The following is a 20,122-nucleotide window of genomic DNA, read 5'->3' as shown; positions in this document are numbered from 1 at the left end:
TTGCACAAAACATTCCCTTGATATCTCTGATTTTCTTGAAGACATCTCTGATCTTTCCCATTCTATTGTTTTCCTCGATTTTTTTGCATTTTCATTTAAGAAGGCCTTCTTGTCTCTCCTTGCTATTCTCTGGAACTCTGCGTTCAGTTGGATATATCTTCCCCTTTCTCCCTTGCTTTTCGCTTCCCTTCTTTCCTCAGCTATTTGTAAAGCCTCATCAGACAGCCACTTTGCTTTCTTGCATATTTTTTTCTTTGGGATGGATTTAGTTGCTGCCTCCTGAACAACGTTATGGACCTCCGTCCAAAGTTCCTCAGGCACTCTGTCTATCAGGTCTAATCCCTTAAATCTATTCCTCACCTCCACTGTATATTCATAAGGGATATGATTTAGGTCATACCTGAATGGTTTAGTGGTTTTCCCCACGTTCTTCAATTTAAGCCGAAATTTTACAATAAGAAGGTCATGATCTGAGCCACAGTCAGCTCCAGGTCTTGTTTTTACTGACTGTATGGAGCTTCTCCATCTTTGGCTGCAAAGTACATAACCAATCCGATTTCGATATTGACCATCTGGTGATGTCCATGTGTAGAGTCGCCTCTTGTGCTGTTGGAAAAGCGTGTTTGCTATGATCAGCATGTTCTCTTGGCAAAACTCTATTAGCCTTTGTCCTGCTTCATTCTGTACACCAAGGCCATGCTTGGACTAGGAGCTGGGAGATCCGGGTTCTAGTCCCCACTCGGCCATGGAAGCTCACTGGGTGACTTTGGGCCAGTCACAGACTCTCAGCCCAGCCCACCTCACAGGGTTGTTGTTGTGAGGATAAAATGGAGAGGAGGATGATAATGTAAGCTGCCTTGGGTTCCTTGCAAGAGGAAAAAAGGCAGAGTATAAAAGAAATAAATAATAATAATAATAATTGACTTCCCACTTTAGCATTCCAATCCCCTGTGATGAAGAGGACATCTTTTTTTGGTGTTAGTTCTAGAAGGTGTTGTAGGTCTTCATAGAACCTATCAACCTCATCTTCTTTGGCCTCAGTGGTTGGGGCATAGACTTGAATTACTGTGATGTTGAATGGTTTGCCTTGGATTCGTACTGAGATCATTCTATCATTTTTGAGATTGTACCCCAGTACTGCTTTTCCCACTCTTTTGTTGACTATGAGTGCTACTCCATTTCTTCTAAGGGATTCTTGCCCACAGTAGTAGATATGATGGTCACCTGAATTAAATTCGCCCATGCCTGTCCATTTTAGTTCGCTGATTCCCAAGATGCTGATGTTCAGTCTTGCCATCTCATGTTTGACCACCTCCAGCTTACCTTGATTCATTGATCTTACATTCCATGTTCCTATACAATATTGTTCTTTACAGCATCGGATTTTCTTTTCACCACCAGACACATCCACAGCTGAGTGTCCTTTTGGCTTTGGCCCAGCCGCTTCACTCTTTCTGGCACTACTTGGAAATGCCCTCTGCTCTTCCCCAGTAGTATATTGGACACCTTCCGACCTGAGGGGCTCATCTTCCGGCGTCATATCTTTTAGCCTTGTGATACGTTCCATGGGGTTTTCTTGGCAAGAATACTGGAGTGGGTTGCCATTCCAGTGGACCACATTTTGTCAGAACTCTCTGCCATGACCTGTCCGTCTTGGGTGGCCCTGCACGGCATAGCTTATGGCTTCACTGAGTTACGCAAGCCCCTTCGCCACAACAAGGCAGTGATCCATGAAGGGGGGATCTGGAGATATATGCTAACGATCATCCAGTCATCAAGGTGACCTGTCCATAGTTTCCTGGACCCACCTGTTTCCCCTATTTAAGGATAGCAACAACACTTGCCTACCTCCAATCTTCCAGTACTTCACCCACTCTTCAAGAATTCTCAAAGTTTACAGAAATAATAGCATCTGCATGCTCCTTCAGCACCCTGGGGTGTGATCCATCTGGCCCTAGAGACTTACATTGTTCGTTTTACTTTTCCCAGGTTGCACACAGTTCCCCCTGTGAGAGAAGATAGGAGCCCCATAGTTCCACCTGCACTCCACTACCCACCAAGCGGTGGACCTGCCTGCCCTGTCCTCCTTGCTCCGAACATAGCCAAATCCACTGCCACTGTTGTTCTGAGCATCCATCACAAGCCTCCATTCACGCTGAGCCTTTGCCTTCCTGACACCACCCGTGCAGGTTTGGCCTGCTCTGCTGCAGAGTTGGTTATATCTCCCTCTTTCCAGCCCCCTTTTTAAGTCTCAGCTCATCAGGTCACACTGGCTGCGTCAGATGCCCCCCATTAGGCCTTCTCATTGGAGTGCTTTGCAACTGGGCCTTCAGTATTTCACTTTTAGGACTCGCCCTTGAACTCTTTTCGCCTTCAGAAGTCCTAGCCATGAAATGCTACCCAAACGTTCTCTGAGCTCTTTGAAATCAGCTGTCCTGAAGTCCTAGGTCCAGCACATCCAACTATGCCCAATTTTCACAGCCCTCAGTATCACATATTCAGGATGCCATAGCCGCTTTCCCCCAAGGTTCCCACCACTTTCACATCATTACCCAGTCCTTCTGCATCAGCCTAGAGGGTTGACGTCCAGAATAGCAGGATAGTCCTTGTTCCTTCCTCTACCTTCTGAGAGATGTTGTCAGCAAGGCAAGGCAAGAATTTATTGGATGCTCCATTTTTACCACAGTTATTAGACTTCCAGCAGATATCAGGAGAGCTGAAATCCCCCATTGCTTACTACTATGGGCTTTTCTACACCTGGGTCTTGCAGTGCAATCATCATTCCTCATGCATGGTATTTTCCAGGCGCTTTACATGACGTTGTGGTCCTCCAGTCAATTCCCCCTGCTTCTCCTGTGTTATTTCTGAACGGGGAAAATCTGGCATTTTTTCGAGCCATGCCATTAAACCACCATTGCCTGCCTGTGTGCTTCTGCCATTGCGCAACAACCTGTATTGTGTGGGCTGATATTGGGGGCATGGTGAAGATGACAACGATGGGGACAGGAATGTCACCCTGCTGTGCCCTTTCGCCTCTCCGCCTTTTTGCCATTCTGCTACCGGTTGGCGTGCAGAGCCGGCATGGCAGTATTCTGGAGGCCCACCAGCCCTTTCAGCTGCTTTCTTCTTCTTTATAATGGAAGTGGGGGGGAGGTCCACACTGCAGTTGCTGTCCAGGGAACTTCTAACCCTTTCCCACTCAGTCCCCATGTACACACCAACTAGAAAAGGGTGCTTGTGTGTGTGGGTGGGCAGGCGGGGAGAGCAGACTTCCAAAGTTGCAAAAGTATTGTGGATTCTCCATAAAAGTGGCCGAGAGAGGAATCAGAGGCAGCGGAAGTGAAAAGAGAGGCAAGGAAGTTGAAATGGAAAAGTTCATGCTGAGAAAATTCATGCTGAGCCCTATGAAGAGAGACTGAAAGAACTGGGCATGTTTAGCCTTGAGAAGAGAAGACTGAGGGGAGATATGATAGCGCTCTTCAAGTACTTGAAAGGTTGTCACTGGGAGGAAGGCCAGGGTCTCTTCTCGATCATCCCAGAGTGCAGGACATGGAATAATGGGTTCAAGTTACAGGAAGACAGATTCCAGCTGAACATCAGGAAAAACTTCCTGACTGTTCGAGCAATACGACAATGGAACCAATTCCCTAGGGAGGTGGTGGGCTCTCCCACACTCGAGGCGTTCAAGACGAGGCTGGACAGCCATCTGTCAGGGATGCTCTGACTTGGATTCCTGCATTGAGCAGGGGGTTGGACTCGATGGCCTTGTAGGCCCCTTCCAACCCTACTATTCTATGATTCTGTTCTATGATTCTTTGAAAGGGAGAGAGGCTACTCCAGAGGAGGTGGGCTGTGGGTGTACAACACGGCAGGCATCCGATAACATCCCACCAGGCTCCAACTACCAGTGTAAACAGCAGGTAGCATTATGTATTTAAGGAAACCCGATCTTTATCCTACAAAGAAACTGAAAGCAGAAAGCCATGGTAAGTATGCATTGCTTAATGCAGAGACACCCTAGGGCTCACCTCTGTGAAAGTTTTCTAATCTGCTTCAGGAAAGCATAATCCATGTCTTCCATTTGGCTGGGCTACTGTTACAATACGACTTACGTTTCTCTCTTTGCTCCATACACAGACTGGAACATAGGAACATGGGAAACTACCTGAGTCAAACTACTGAGTCAAACCATTGTCCATCTAGCCCAGTATTGTCAACACTGACTGGCAGCAGTGGCTCTCCAGGATCCCTTCCTAGCCCTGCCTGGAGATGCTGCTGGGGACTGAACCTGGGACCGCTGGCATGAAAAGCGGGAGCTCTGCCACTGAGCTATGGCCCCTCCCAGTGTTTTCAGTGGGGCTTCCACTCTCAGATTCGTGAATGTCCAGGCAGCTGTATACATTTTATTTATTTATTTATTAAATTTCTTAATAGCCCATCTGGCCGATCACCCAGCCACTCTGGGCGATGTACAACAGTACAATTTAAAACAGTAAAATTACACATCAAAACATTGTTTAAAAATTCCCTAACCCACCCCAAATGCCTGCCTGAACAGCCAAGTTTTCTTTACATTACACTGCTCCCCCTCTCCCTCTCTTGAACAAGGTATACCCTTCAGTTGCTATATTCCAACCATGAGCCACCAAGGCCCCATCTACACAGAGATGCTTTCTGAGGCGATTCTGTTTAAATCCGGATTTTCATGAATTCGGGTTTGCTCCTCCTGCAACACATGTAGCCTGTAAAGCAGTGTACACATAAAAAAAATTCCTGCTTTCACAGGGCAAACGGCACCTGAAACTGCATTAGTTCGGGGTTGGGTGGGCAGAGTCCCATGAGTAAAGCTGAACGTCATCAACTGCGTAAGTGCAGGGCAGCGAATGAGCAGAGGATGCTCCCCACCCCCGTGCTCAATGAAGTGCCATGGAAGAGAATGAGTTACTTCCGAGTAGACATGTTTAGCCAACACCTCGACTCGTGTCCATCCTTCATGATGCAGCTTCCCTTCTGCCTACCAGCAGCGCTCTGCCTAGCCAGTGCCAAAGCCAACCGAGATCACACAGACTCCCAAACTGCACTGAAGCCGCCACGATGGGGGAATCCAGCACAAACCAACTTTGCGAAAAAGCAGCTTTTCGGGCAGAAAAACCTGCCGTTGATGCGGTGTGGAGGTGACATCTGCCATGATCATCTATGAGGCGCAGTAGAGCCAGAGTAAATCCCCGTGTAGATGGAGCCCAAGACTCTGTGATACCTTTCAGATCATAATTATCTTCCCATATTAGGATTTCAAGTTCATTCTGTTTGTTCCCCGTGCTCTGTGCATTAGTATATAGACACCAGAGGCCATGCATACGGCAACTTCCTGGGTTCTCTGATATATTTATGCTTCTCCTCCTCCTCGGGTGGTGGTTGGATCCCACCCATCCCTCAGGGCGGCCTAAGTGTCCCCCTTAACGCTCTGTGGAGCATGGGGCGCTGTTACTTCTTCAGAAGAGCCGGGATCACCTGATATTGGCTGCCGGGTGCCGATGACACAGGACGTCCCCTGGTGCTACATGTCGCATTCTTTCACTCACCTGCCTCCTGCCCTTTGTTTTCGTCGTCCTCCTTGGGAGCCTCCCCTCCTCCTCATGGTCCTTCAGGAGTGCATCTTGCCTCTCATCTTCCCTGATAAGCTGGAGTGCAGGCAGGCTGTCTTGAGCTCTTCACCTTCTCTTCTAGCAGAGCTACTCGTTCACACTTGCTGCAGGTGTTGTTCAGGTTGGAAGACAAACACGGCACACATCCTGCAGGTCACTCTGCGTCCATGATGCTGGGATCTCCAGGTGACTCTGCGATTTCCCTGGACACCCCCTTGACCTTTGCAAAACTCACTTTGTTCATTCCCAGGAAGCAGAGCATCTTCCAAAAGCACTCACCAGCTGTGGGTTTTGACTCCATGCAGTAGCTTCAGGCTTTTTATAGCTGGCTGGGTCAGACAAGCAAGTTCCGGTGATCCAGTAGACAAAGCTCCACTCCCAAGCCTCAGGTAACAGCAGAAAAAGATTTTTTGAAAACATCGAACAGGTGACCCAGAATAATATGATCAGCTTAAAAACAAACAACTAACTTATTAAAACAGCAGCATCATGAACAGAACTCTGGGGATCAGGCAGTATTAAAAGCACACTTAAGCTCCCCTCCTGTTTTAACAACTTCTCTGAAGGCTGACAGGGAAGGGGTTAAATGGGCTGGGGGCTCTAGAGCTACCTACTCACAGAGCACTCCGCAGATGGTGCCGAGAGCAGAGCACAGCCTCCCCGGCAGACCTTAACAGACCGGCAGAGTCAGGCAGGGGCAGGTGGTCCTTTAAGTATCCCAGACCCATCCAGGGCATCTCTACACCCGCCAAAAATCCTGCATTTAAAATGGGCCTTTCTGCTTCCGTTTTAAATGCAGGATCACAACTCCCGTTTTCACCCGCTTCCTTCCCCCCCTCCCCTTCCCCCCCTTCTCCCCGTATCTGAGGCTGCCACTATCTCTCGTTGATCTCGCTCCTCTTCTTGCCGCTTTTCCTCTTTTCACGGAGGGAACGCAAGCGGACACAAGGGGGTAATTTGACAGCTCATGATCTGCGATCTGTTTAGAAATGGAACAGAGGGCATTTAGTGCAGGAGACGCCCTGGAGGTTCACGGCGTCATGTAAAGAGCTCGCAAACTTCCGTGGAGGAGCCATCTCAATCGCAGAATAAAAGCTCCATGTGACGAAAGCCCTAGATGTGGCTTTAAGGGCAACAACCAGCACTTTGAATTGGGCTTGGAAACCTACTGGGAGCCAATGCAGTTGAAATAGCAGTGGGGTCACAAGTTCCAAAGAGGGGTGATGAGCACCATTTTTGATGCTCTCTGCCATCTGAGAGCAAAGTTGTGCTGCTCCCCTAAAGCCTCTGACTATCTGGCATGGATGGATACAGAAGACCAAAGGTGGGCAGACTTCAGACTAGTTTTTTTGTGTTTTTTTGCTAGAATGCCAAGATCCACCATCCAGAGCCAGGTGCAAAGGACACAAAATACGCTTGGAATGGAAGAACAGGGTATCCCCAGCCACTCAAGCGTTACACTGAACAAGGATCTGCAAAGCATGTAGGAGCCATGCATGGGGGCCCCTCCCCCAACATCCCCACACATGCGCTGTCCTCACCTTCTCTGGCCCTGACCTTCCCATGCTGAGTGGTAAGAACTGGAGGAGGCTTCCACCTGCATTTACTTGAACATGAAAAGAAATCCTGATAAAGCAGGCATCCCAGTTGCAGGAAGCATGTTGCCCAGCCAAATACATGCAGAGACCCCCTTCAGAGCTTCCTGCTCGATGCAGATAGGTTGTGGGTGGAGCAGACGGGAGCGGGGACGCATAGCCCTTTGCCCCCTATCCTTCTACATGTGTGCCAGCTGGTGTCCTTTAGAGCTCCTGGTCATTTCACACAAAAGTCCACTCCTGGGAACCACAAATTGTCCTTGTTTCAGCCCCTTAATTTTAGGTGAGAAAAAGATCATTTTGTTGTGGCTACTCTTAAGCTGGTGGGAGAAAGAAACCCTTGCTGATCTATGGCAAATCACCTGGAGTGGAACCTGATCAACCGCTGCAGTAGATGAACCTCTTGTCTTGGCTCCCTCTCCTTTGAGGAACGCTGTCTTTTTATCTGCAGAATCATTGCTCTGACAGGCAGGACAATTGTACGAGGGATTTTCTGCAGTGGTTCTTCATCTCTACAGCTTCTTCCTGGATTCAGCTGTTCACTTAGCACTGGTCAGATAACACCGGAGGCTCCACAGCACAAGCAAATGCAACACATGTGGTTTCTCAACACCCTGCAGTGCCACCAGCCAGGAAATCCTACACCGTGGCTCATGCTCATGTTGAGGGTGTGGGACAATTGTGGCAAACTGTGACTTGACGACCCCTTGAAGCAGCAGTGGGTTTTTCTTCTTCAAAACACCGGCTTTGGATGCTTCACTTACTTTACAACTGTGGGGCAGGGCAAAGTTCTGCGGGGGGGGGGGGGCTCTGGCTTCTGGGGCACACTAACTCCAGCGTACCAACTGTTTCCTCCGAATATTTCATAGGGTGTTTTGCCTCACAATGGCCCAGCTTGTCAAGGATGGCTGCAGATGAAACCCACCTGCATGGCTGTTGGCCCTACTGGCTGGGAATGGTGGGAGTTGCAGTCCAGCACCTCTGGAGGAGCCAGGCGGGGGGAGGTTGGCCTCGCACACTGGCACACGCCCTGCCAGCACAGGGCTCTGCCACAGCCTTGCCACTCACACCTCCCTCCCTCGCTGCCCAGAGCCTTCTTTAGGATCAGATGTGGAACAACTTCAGCAACACCAGATTATGTGTATTCATTCATAAACATTTCTAACCCTGCTTTTCTTTACAAATGTTCAACAAAAATATTAATAAAACTTGATAATACACATCAAAACTATGAATATCCAAACAGTATTAAAACCAGTATAATATAAGAAGAGCAAGAGCAAGTTAACAACAACTCGGTTTAAAAAACACAGAGGTAAAACCAGTAAACCAGCACTCCCTCCCTAGAGAGGCACACTCTTTTGTGCTTCAGGCATCCTGCTAAGGCCCCCTTACTCCGCCAAGCCTGTAGTAAGGTCCTAGCAGCACGCCTGAAGCTTGAAGGAGAGGGTCCCTCCTCTGGTTCCAAGGCTCAGCATCATGCCGAGGAGCACACAGGTTCAGAGGGGTCACAGACGGCACCACTTCAGGGATGTGCGTGGCACCCTGTCTATATCTGCCCAGCCTGTGGAAGTAGCTTCCCCACCACCTGACTCTGAGGATGGCTCCCCTGCAGCTTCACCTGCCCTTCGGCTGTGCAGGACCATAAGACTGCAGAAATGGCCACCAGCCCTTTGAGAATGACACTCAGCATCCAGTAGGGCCGGGGTGGGTGAACCACTGGGAGGCTAAGTCCTGCCAGCCTTTCTAAGGCCGCCGTTTGACTCCGGACCCTTGCGGAGACAACAGCTCTCGTAATGGGAGAATGCTCCAGCCAGTGCCTCCTGCAGTACCCTCTCTGAGGCCCTGACAGCCCTTCCCTAGCCTGTTGTGGCCCTGGCCTGCTTTGCCTCTGACGTGACCCAGAAGAATGAGCAAGTGCCCGTGCAGCAGGCCACTTCCCTCAGGCCTCAGGCTAGGCCAGAGGGTGCCAGCCACCTCTCTCTGTGGAGCACAATGTCTGGGCAGCACAATTTAAAAAGGCCCTGCTGTCTTGCAGGCCAGTGAACTATGCTTCGCTGCACTGCAGGGACTCCAGTGTTGAACGTAGTGGGAAGGCAGGTAGAACCCCTGGCCCTGCCACGGCCGTCCTGTTACAAATAGATTGTCCTCCCTCTTCACAACCAACACCACAGAGAATCAAAGCTTCCAGCTATTACAACTTTATTTTGCTAAAGAGCAGCCTTTCCACAAATGCAGATTCAAGGAAGCTCTCAGACTGCCCCAAGCCCTGAACGCCTAATCTGCAATCTCCAAATGCAGAAGACGAACCAGAGGGTAATGACGTTGCTGACAGTTTGCCCTTGAACCTCATGGCCAAACTTACCTCACAGTGACACCCCTTCCTCACAGCAATACGACAATGGAGCCAATGACCTGGGGAAGCGGGCGGCTCTCCCACACTGGAGGCCTTCAAGACGAGGCCGGACAGCCACCTGTCAGGGATGCTCTGGCTTGGATTCCTGCACTGAGCAGGGGGTTGGACTCGATGGCCTTGTAGGCCCCTCCCAACCCTGCTATTCTAGGATTCTAGGATTCTATGTGCTCGTGTTGCCTCTGCATTTGACGCCCGGGGGGGGGGGGATGCCAAGAACGTCCTTGGCCACTGGCAGCTCCTGCCAAAGGCACGGCCGGCTGCAGCTGGGCGTTGGCACGGCGGGCGGGGGCTGCCTCCCCCGTGTGCCACCAATTCCTGCCCCTCCCACTCGCCTGACTGGCAGAGAGCAAAGTTCCACAGGTGCTGCAGCTCTCGTCGGGCAGGTGCAGCTTGCGCCAGAGCAGGGGCGACGCTCCGCCTGGCTCCCGGGGCTCCTCGAGGTTCTTCCAAGGCGAGAGCTCTGGTGGACTCGATGCTCGTACTGTCCTGATCACCAAAGTTAACAAACTCCCTCTAGCTATTCTTCAGTTAACAGTTTCTCACGAGAATGCAGGGACGGTTGGAAGAATCGGGAGCTCAGTCGCTTAAGGCCTGGAGACTGGTAGATCATTTACCAGATAACTCTTCAGACAAACAGCTGCTGCAGAAACATCCCCACGTATGCTCCCCTGGAGTGGGCGACCCGTAAAGCAGTGGCCCTTCCCACACCACCGCGGAGTCCGGCAGTCCACTTGCCAGTCCCACCCACGGACACCTTGCTTGCTTGCTATCGCCTGCCGTGTAGGGTGGGAGCGGGTATGGTAGGGGTGCCACGAGGAAGACAGGCCCGCAGAGGGCCCCTTGCTTGCGTGCCACTTTCTCCTGGCGCTTCTGCCGGTGTTTGGGCTGCACAACTGCCCGGCTGGGAAACGGCAGCACTCGGACATGCCCAGTGCCAGACCATGAGGGATGCCCTCTGAAGAGTCAGCAGTGGAGCCCCACACCTGCACTGGTTATTGGGGGAGGGAGCAGGTCACCAGAAGGATGACCAGCTTATCCACACGGCCGTACCCTGAGGCAAGGGGAGGTGGGCACCTGACTGTCATGTCAATGCAACTCAGGGGAGCTGCGGCAGCAGAGTAAGATCCTGACAGGTCAGTCCCGTGGACACAATCCACGGGGAAGCTCTCCTGCACAAGCCCCAACAGAATTGGAACCGCAAAAGAGCAGGGTATACCAGCAGCAGCTATGGCTGGGGAAAAACTGTGATTCAACCAAAAATGTGTGAAATTGGCCCAGTAATTCAAGGAGAAACAGTTTCATGAAATGGTCAGTTTTGTTTCTTCAAGCCACTTTGCTGATTTCTTGGTAGTAAAACCCATTGAACTCAGTGGGACTTTCGGTGATTTGACAGGCATAGGATTACCCAGAAAGGCAGAGTTTTCTGGGGAAAACAAAATGGTGAGCCCTCCAATTCTCTTTCTGCCCCCCCCACCTCAAAATATAGCTGAAACAAAACAGCTGATTTCAAGGTGGGTGGAATGACTGAGCCATGGCCCTTGTCCATTTGGTACAACCACAGCTAAATCCCTTTCTGCTAGCAGAGCAGACCCTGGAGCCCTGTGCCAGTATAACATCAGAGCGACGCCAGGTGAGCCACAAGGCTGCCCTGACACTGCCAAAACAAGGGCCCCAAATGGGTGGCAACAAGGCAGGAGTGGTGGCGCTTAGTCAGTGCCCGACGCTTCCTCACAGGCCAGTCCTGCCTAGCAATGGTACGGCAGCAAAAGAATTGGTGAAGTCAGCGCTCTTCTCCCACCAAAGTCAACGGACAGCATGGTACAACTGCTCTCTGTCCTCCCAATCTGCTCCTTAAGCCACAACAGAGGACAGGATTCAAGCCACCTCTGCAGCCAGTCATGGTTCACCTGTGGGACAGTGGGGGCAGGGCTCTCAGGGTCACAGCACCGGGGCACCTTGAATAGTGATGTCACTATTCACAGTGATGTCATTGCTGCGGGAGGCGGTGGGCTCTCCCATGCTGGAGGCATTCAAGACGGGGATGGACAGCCATCTGTCGGGGATGCTCTGACTTGGATTCCTGCATTGAGCAGGGGTTGGACTCAGTGGCCTTGTAGGCCCCTCCCAACCCTACTGTTCTATGATTCTATCAGCCCACCGCCCAGGCTTCCGTTTCTGCTCAGTGTAGCTGCCATCCTCACAGGATGGAGGACGGGGGAAGTGCCAGATGACTGGAGGAGGGCTAATTTTGTCCCTATCTTCAAAAAGAGTAAAAAAGAGGAACCTGGGAACTACAGACCAGTCAGTCTGACATCAATCCCTGGGAAAATTCTGGAGCAGATGATAAGGCAATCCATCTGGAGGAACCTTGAAAACAATGCCATGATTACTCGAAGCCAACATGGATTTGTCAAAAACAAGTCCTGCCAGACAAATCTGATCTCATTTTTTGATCAAGTAACCTCCCTTGTGGACCGTCGGAATGCTGTAGACATCATATACCTCGACTTCAGCAAAGCTTTCGACAAAGTGCCCCATGATCTCCTGATGAGCAAACTAGCTCAAAGTGGGCTGGATGAAACAATGATCCGGTGGATCCACAGTTGGCTACAGAATCGGACTCAAAGAGTGCTGATCAACGGGACTTTCTCAAACTGGGGAGAGGTAACGAGTGGGGTACCACAGGGCTCAGTCCTGGGCCCAGTGCTCTTCAACATTTTTATTAATGACTTGGAGGAGGAGGTACAGGGAATGCTGATCAAATTTGCAGAGGACACAAAATTGGGTGGGATAGCTAATACTTTGGAAGACAGAGACAAAATTCAAAGTGATCTGGATAGACTGGAGCACTGGGCAGAAAACAGCAGAATGACGTTTAATAGGGATAAACGCCAAGTTCTGTACCTAGGAAAAAGAAACCAAAGGCACAGTTACAAGATGGGGGATACGTGGCTCAACAACACTACAAGTGAGAAGGATCTTGGAATTGTTGTCGATCACAAGCTGAAGATGAGCCAACAATGTGATGTGGCTACAAAAAAGGCAAATACTATTTTGGGCTGCATTCATAGAAGCATAGGTTCCAAATCCCGGGAAGTACTAGTTCCCCTGTACTCAGCACTGGTTAGGCCTCATCTGGAGTACTGTGTCCAGTTCTGGGCACCACACTTTAAGAAGGATGCAGACAAACTGGAGAGGTTCAGAGGAGGGCAACAAAGATGTTCAGGGGACTGGAAACAAAGCCCTGTGAAGAGAGTCTGAAAGAACTGGGCATGTTTAGCCTTGAGAAGAGAAGACTGAGGGGAGATAGGATAGCGCTTTTCAAGTACTTGAAAGGTTATCACAGAGAGGAAGGCCAGGATCTCTTCTCCATCACCCCAGAGTGCAGGACACGGAATCATGGGCTCAAGTGACAGGAAGCCAGATTCCGGCTGAACATCAGGAAAAACGTCCTGACTGTTAGAGCAGTGTGACAATGGAACCAATTCCCTAGGGAGGTGGTGGGCTCTCCCACCCTGGAGGCGTTCAAGATGAGGCTGGACAGCCGTCTGTCAGGGATGCTCTGACCTGGATTCCTGCATTGAGCAGGGGGTTGGACTCAATGGTTTTGTAGGCCCCTCCCAACCCTACTATTCCATGGTTCTAGGATTCTAGGAGCAGGGTGGGGGGGATAAACCAGGACCTGGTTCGCCCTGTTGCAGGGTGGCTGATGAGGCACAGTGGCTTGTTAACCACCCTGGGATTAGCATAATTACCCTTGGCAGGGCAACTTGTTGCATCATGTGAACCTGGCCAGGGTGGCTTGTTGCCATGGGTAACAAGCCACCCAGAGCCCATGTGCTGTTGTAGGCTCTAAGGATCAGCACAGCTGCCTGCATTTGTGGGATGCCCCTTGGGGGCTGCACTTCAGCATGTACCACAACACTACTGTGTTCACCACCAGCAGTCTCAAAACCCCGGCCAGGAAGCACCCTGCGCAGATCCAAGGGAATGCCACACAGCGCTCCCTTGCTCCAGCCTGTCGCCTTGAAAACGGAGGGAGTCACACAGCCTTCTCCAACCTGTTGCCCTCCAGATGTGTTTGGACTATAACACAGATCATCATCAGCCAGCATGGCCATTGGCTATGGATGATGGGAGTTGCAGTCCCAACACATCGGGAGGGCAGCCAGCTTGGAAAAGGCAGGCATCCCACGTCGGATTTGGATGATGGAACTCGGATGCGAGGGGCACTTTGCGCAAACAAACTGGCAAACATTGGGAAGGCAGATCTCTGGCATTTCTCTTCTGGCCGGAAGCCATGTGGCCCCGCCTCGGGATTCCAGCCACAAACAGCCAACGGCAACTCTACTCCTGAAGCTGGGGCTGCTGGAGCCCGCACAGGTAACCCAAGCGGGGAAAGACCATGCAATGCAAACCTCTGAACAGGCCCGGAAGGGGAGTCTCCCACATAAGAGGACACAGAGTAAGTATGCACAAAGCAGAAAGGGGACCCTGTCGGCTATGAACCCCACATGTGGGTAAGCTCCCACCATGTAGCAGTGTGGGAAATAGGGAACACCCCACTTTGTGGATGTGCAGCAGGCACTCCATTCCCGCTACGGGCATTAATGAACGAATATACGCGACTGCACTTTCCTTGCAGGGCCAGAGTTTTACCAAACCACTTTCAAGGCTATATTTGTAGTCATGAGAGCTAACAACTCGGCCCTCTTTGTTGCTGCTGTAAAAGCTAGCTGAGTTTCTTAGTATGCTCGGTTCTACGTCAAACTCCAAATTCTGAGTCCTCCAGAATAAAATATGTAAGGTGTGCCTGCGTGTGTGTTTACTATCTTCCTCTACTCATGAATGGCTCATGTCGGTAATTATTCAGCCATTTGTTTATCACCTCCATCTCTCATGCTTTGCAAGAAGCAAATGCACAATCCCTCAAGGGCATTTTAGCCACTGCAGGAAACAACAGCAGCTCAGTGACCTATGTGTGTGAGTGGAGGAGATGCTCTTGTGCGTGAGTGAAGGAGATGCTCTTGCTGCCATTACAGCAGCCTAGTTGGTGGTGGGGGCACAAAGCTCCTACTGACATCAACAAAAGCAGGTCAAAAACTGTACTGAGCATCTTCTTCAAATTGCGTGCGGGGGGCACATCCACTCAAAATGGTGATTTAAGACTTCTGGAAAAAGTTCATGCATTTTCTAGAAACTGGGGGAACATAATGGGAGCAGAAAACTCATTAGCCACCCCATATAGGATTGCCAGGGGGGTCCAGCTTTGGCCCTGAGACTCAGGTTTGGGAGTTCATCTTCAGGGTCCCAGCTCAGGGCAGCAAGATTAGATGTCAGGACCATCACCTAGTCCAACATCCCTATGCACTTGATCATGATGACTATTATTTAGATTTACTAGACACCTTCCTCAAAACAGACTCAAGGTATCTTACAGCAAAATTAAAACACACAAAATTTAAAACAGAGGAAACAGTTATCCCCTAAAATACCACCCACCCATAAAACCACTAAAACATCAGTGGCAACCTAAACAATTCACCTGGTGCATTCATATGCCATCAATTGCTAGGAATAGAAGAAAGCTGGTGCCAAAAAGATAACAATGTTGGAGCCAGGTGGGCTAGCTGAGAAGAGCATGTGAGAGTGGGGGTGCCACCACCAAAAAGGCCCTTGCTGCCATCCTCCAAGCCTCCTTCAGATGTAGATCATTGTGTACGGGCAGGTTCATACCAGGAGACACTCTCCATCAGGTATTGCGGCACTGAGCTGCATAAGGCTTTATAGGTCAAAACCAGCACCTTGAATTGGGCTCAGAAACATACAGGCAGCCGGTGCAAGTGGGCCAGCCTCACGGTTATGTACTCAGTCCTTCAGGTCGCTAAAGGTCTAGCTGCCACATTTTGCACAAGTCTCTGAACTGTATTCATAGGCAGCCCCACATAGAGCACATTGCAGTAATCTAACCTGGAAGTTGCTAGAGCAGAGACAACTGAAGCCAGGTTATCCCTGTCCAGATAGGGGCATAGCTGGGCCACCAGCCAAAGCTGATTGAAGGCACTTTGTGCCACTGAGGCTGCCTGAACCTCAAGTGACACGGAGAACACAGGAGCTATGAAACGCCTCCTTCAGAGGCAGTGCAGCCCCATCCAGAACGGGTCGAGCACCCTCCATCCAGCCAGAGGAGCCACCTTGCCTGGACTGAGCTTCAGTTTATTAGCCCTCACCCAATCCATTGCTGCAGCCAGGCACTGATCTAGCACATCCACCGGATAAAGATGAAAAAGAGATACAGAGCTGCGTGTCATCAGCATACTCCAGATGACCCAACTCAATGGATGTTAACAGCCTGGGGGACAAAACTGACCTTTACAGGACTCCATGCTGGAGAATCCACAGGGCTGAGCAATATCCTCCAAGCACCACCTTCTAGAGCCAACTATTCAAGCAGGAATTAAACCACTGCAATGGAGTACCTCCCACCCCCAGCTCAGACAGTCATCTTAGAAGGACACCATGGTTAATGGAGCTAGTTGGCAACCACCCACTCAAGGACCTTGCCCAGGAAAAGAACATTTGCCACTGGCCTAAACTTGTTAAGATTATCTGGGTCCAGGGAGGATTTATTCAGGAGTGGCCTCACTGCCGCCTCTTTCAGGTGGCCTAGGACTACTCCCTCTCACAATGAGGTATTCATCACCTCCAGCTGGCTGTTTCCTCCCTGCCATATTTAATAAGCCACAAGGGGCAAAGGTCCAGTGTGGAAGTGTTCCCACTGCAACTCATCCAATAAAACTGAACAAGCCTATGCTCTGGATGCCTCACGTAATCCAGCTGCTACAACAATGGAGTCTACGGGTGATTTATTCCATGCTCATGATTGGCCACTCATGGAGTTTGTGGGTCCTTCACACAATGTTATCAACCTCCAAGATGTCTCCCACACTTTTCCTGGTTTATCCCGCTTTCAAAAGGATCAGAGATAAATTGGATTTTTTTAACAGGATATAATTCGGCCACTAGATAGTGCTGTTTCATTGAAAAAATAGAAACCCCCAGCAAGGCTGCCGAGAAAGGGCGTTTTCAATTCTACATCATGTTCGTCATGTAAAGGAGCCCATCCTAATCGCACCAGAGAAATGGACGCAAAAAGCCCTGGTAAAGCTGCAGGATTTTTCCATAATGTATAGAAACCCTTCGTCCCGACAGATGCAAGAGATTTTATCCTGGAAATGTCTCACAAACATATCACATCTGACGACGCCACAATCTCCTTAGGAGATTATATAATAAGCTCTGAACACCCCTAAAATGCTCAGCTGGATAGCATACAGAGAATGCAATAGAGATGGAGAAGTAAAGCTTCTTTGCTGCTTTCACTGTCCTTGAATAAGCTTGAACATGGGCATGCATCAGTGTGTGATGGCATCCATTGGTTGTTTTCCTGCATCTGTGCTCCAGCTGTCTCCCACTCTCTTCATTAACTCCCAGTTCCAGCTTCTGCTGCTGCTGCATCTTCTAAACGCACAGGTGTGCTGGGCCAGCTGACACAAGGCCGCCTGTGCCAACTCTTGCACCTGCAGCACCAAGGAGTTCTATAATCAAGCCGTGAGCGGGAGTCATCTGTTGCCTTGGCCACACTGTTGCTAACTTGCTGGACAGAGCTGAGGAAAGTGCTTTAAACATAATCTCACTCATCAGTCCTAAGAAATGTTCCCTTTTCTCCCCAACCCGTTTTTTCATGAGTTTCCCTATTTTTCTAGACAGTCACATCCCTGGTTCCTCCCATTTCCGGTGGCGCCTCGCTCCTTCCTCCCTGGGCTGCTTCCAGGCCCGGCCACACACACCAGATTGCTGATGCACTGGCGTCCCTGAGGCGCCCAGGTTTTGTGACGCTGGAGCTCTGTCCACCAGGGTGGCTTCTGCAGGCTGCCATTGCAATGGGAATGAAGGCGCCCTCTGAGGAGACCCTGCCTGCCCGCCCCACAAGGGTTGCCCTGCCTGAGGGGAGCCATGTGGAAAGCCAGCTCTGTTTTTAAGGTAACAAAAATGGATGTTGCCCGGCATGCATTTTTTATGATCCAGAGTGCCCACATGTGGCACTCTGGGGGGTGGGTACCACAGCCAGGCCTAAGCTGCCCCACCCCAGCAGGCTGAACTCCTTGGAATGAGTCCTCTGCCATTGTCCCCCTGGAGCCAACACAAGCAGCCCTCTTGGAATTCGACCATGTGGGTGTCTGGTTGTCAAGGTGCCGGGACAACCTGCCCCGAAGATGCTTCGTTCCAGGCCATTGGCTCCAGGTGCCCTCCTTGTTCAGGGGGCGAGATCACCTGCCCACTCTGGTACGATCTGCAGCTCCATGGCGGCCGAGTGCTGTGAAGTGCCAAATGCTCCTCTTGATTTTGAAGCCAGCAATGGTTGTTAAGGGCCTGGGTCCAAAGGGCCACTTGAGGCATGCCCAAGGGCCTCGACAGACCCAGGGAGATTCGGGCCTTTTCTCTTGGAACGGCGGACCCTTGCTCCCTGCCGGATCACCAGTTTCTGATGTGGCTGCCGTTAAGCCGCAGCAGAGGCTACTGACTGAGAAACACCAGGACAACGTCTTCGGGCACACAGGACATGTTGCACGGACCTCTGGAGCCCAGCCATTCTTGTGTGTAACTTTGTATGACAAGAAGTGTTTATTTATAGCCTTTGTCTTGCTAGAGAAATCATGCTCTGCATGCGTGCGTGAGACAGAGAGAGAGAGAGAGAAGTTCGAAGGGCATCGAACAAGCCAGAGAATACTTTAAAAAAAATTACTTGAAAGAGCAGAAGTCTCTCTGATCAAGAGAGGGGCATAAGCCATCCATCACCAAGTCAACATTCTGCGCGGAAAACAAGACCGCAGCACCGTTACATACCTTTGCGGAAACGGAGGTGTTGGCTGGGAGCTGCCGAGGAATCCCTGGGCGAGCTGGCCTCCTCAGCTCTTCTCTCCTGCTCTTACAGGAATGTCAGTCGGCTAGGCGGGGCTGTGTGGCAGGTGGACTTTATGAACGGGCGCTGAACAGGCGCGGCCGGAGGGAGCCAATGGCTGCGGGGAATGACTGTGCCACAGATCCTCCAGGGGCCAGGGAGGTGCTTGAGAGGGCTGTCAGCTCTCTCTCCTTTGCTCGCTTTTCATGTTCTTTTTTCCTCTTTTCCCCTAATTGCTCGTTACTTGAAGAAAGAGAGATGGGTTTTTCTCATTCTGCATCTTCTCACAGTATGAAACAGGCACTTTGGGCCCAGGGAAACTGGGAGCCTGGCACACCCAGACTGGCTCCGCATGCTTGCTAAGGCAGGGGTAGGCACCCTGATGCCCTCCAAATGTTTTGCACTAAAGCAGCCCCAACCAGCACGGCCTGTGGTCAGGGATTCTGGGAGTTGTACCCCAAGACATCTGGGGGGGGGGGAACCAGATTAGGAAAGTCTGCACTAAGGCCTAGCAGATGCAGGCTGGCCTGAGACAGTTGGGCGCACAAGGCAGAAAAGCCAAAGGGCCCCTTCCCACGGATTTGCTCAGGGCACTATCTCCAAGAACAGTTCTCCATGCAAGCAAGCACTGCAGTGGACTGCCATGCTGGTACGTGGTTCCCATTTATTTTGTGTATTATTTATTTAAGGCAGTTCTGTACCACCCATCATAATATTTAATCCATTTAAAATGTAGATAAAAACAAAACAACAAGATGTGCAATAAAACAATTAAAACCAATAAACAAATGACACAATTACAGTTAAAATGACAATTGAACAGCATCATAAAAATGTCAGCTCCAGGGTTTAAGTATTGTGAGGATGCTGTATTTTAAAGTACAAACCAATACAATGCCAGAGATAATAACAAAATCTTAATTTGGCAACTGAAAGAGAATACAACGGGCACTAGTTCTCTGTGGGGAGGAGGTTCCACAGCTGGGTACCACAGACGAGAGGGCCTCTCCTTGGCTTTCACCGGTGGACCTCTAATGCTGGTGGTGCTCCAAGAAGGGCCTCCGTAGAAAACCGCGGAGCTGGTTGGTATGGGAGGAAGCCTGGTCCCAAGCTGTGAAGGGATTTAAAGTGTAAACAAGCAAACAAACACACCTTGAGCAGAAGCAAACCCTCGATCAGTGTAGACCTCCCTAAAGTGGTGAGATACGTTCCCAGTGAGTGTCCACAGTCAGCATCCTGGCAGCTGTAGTTTGAGCAAATTAATCCAGCCCTCTTCAAGGGCAGCCTTACACACAGTAATATAGGAGAGACAGCAGTGTAAATGGCATGGGCGGAATCTGAAGGGGCAGAAGGAACATGGGCCCCGGGCTCTGAGCTAGGGAAAAGCATATTTACACTCCGCTTTTCTTTTGGGTGTCCCTCAGACTTGGGGCCCCTTGGGGCACCCCCTCCTCCCCCCTCCCGTGTGGACAGGCTCGGCCTTGGCGTACCATGATGATGCCCC

General features: G+C 50.6%; 1 protein-coding gene across 1 annotated transcript in view; it reads right to left on the bottom strand.

The window, feature by feature from the left end:
- The window catches only part of GGT1 (gamma-glutamyltransferase 1), a 58,570-nt gene extending 39,902 nt beyond the window's left edge, over positions 1-18,668 (bottom strand). The window contains exon 1 of the mRNA XM_084819963.1: positions 18,564-18,668. The gene's annotated coding sequence lies outside the window, so the exon portion shown is untranslated. The remainder of the gene's footprint in view (positions 1-18,563) is intronic.
- Between the last annotated feature and the right edge of the window lie 1,454 nt (positions 18,669-20,122).

Source organism: Heloderma suspectum, chromosome 13, assembly GCF_057233095.1.
Source record: "Heloderma suspectum isolate Gila_16-S chromosome 13, 16-S_ref, whole genome shotgun sequence".
NCBI classification, from domain to species: domain Eukaryota; kingdom Metazoa; phylum Chordata; class Lepidosauria; order Squamata; family Helodermatidae; genus Heloderma; species Heloderma suspectum.
Note: the sequence above shows the minus strand (reverse complement) of the source record. Positions and strands in the feature narration are given on the sequence as shown.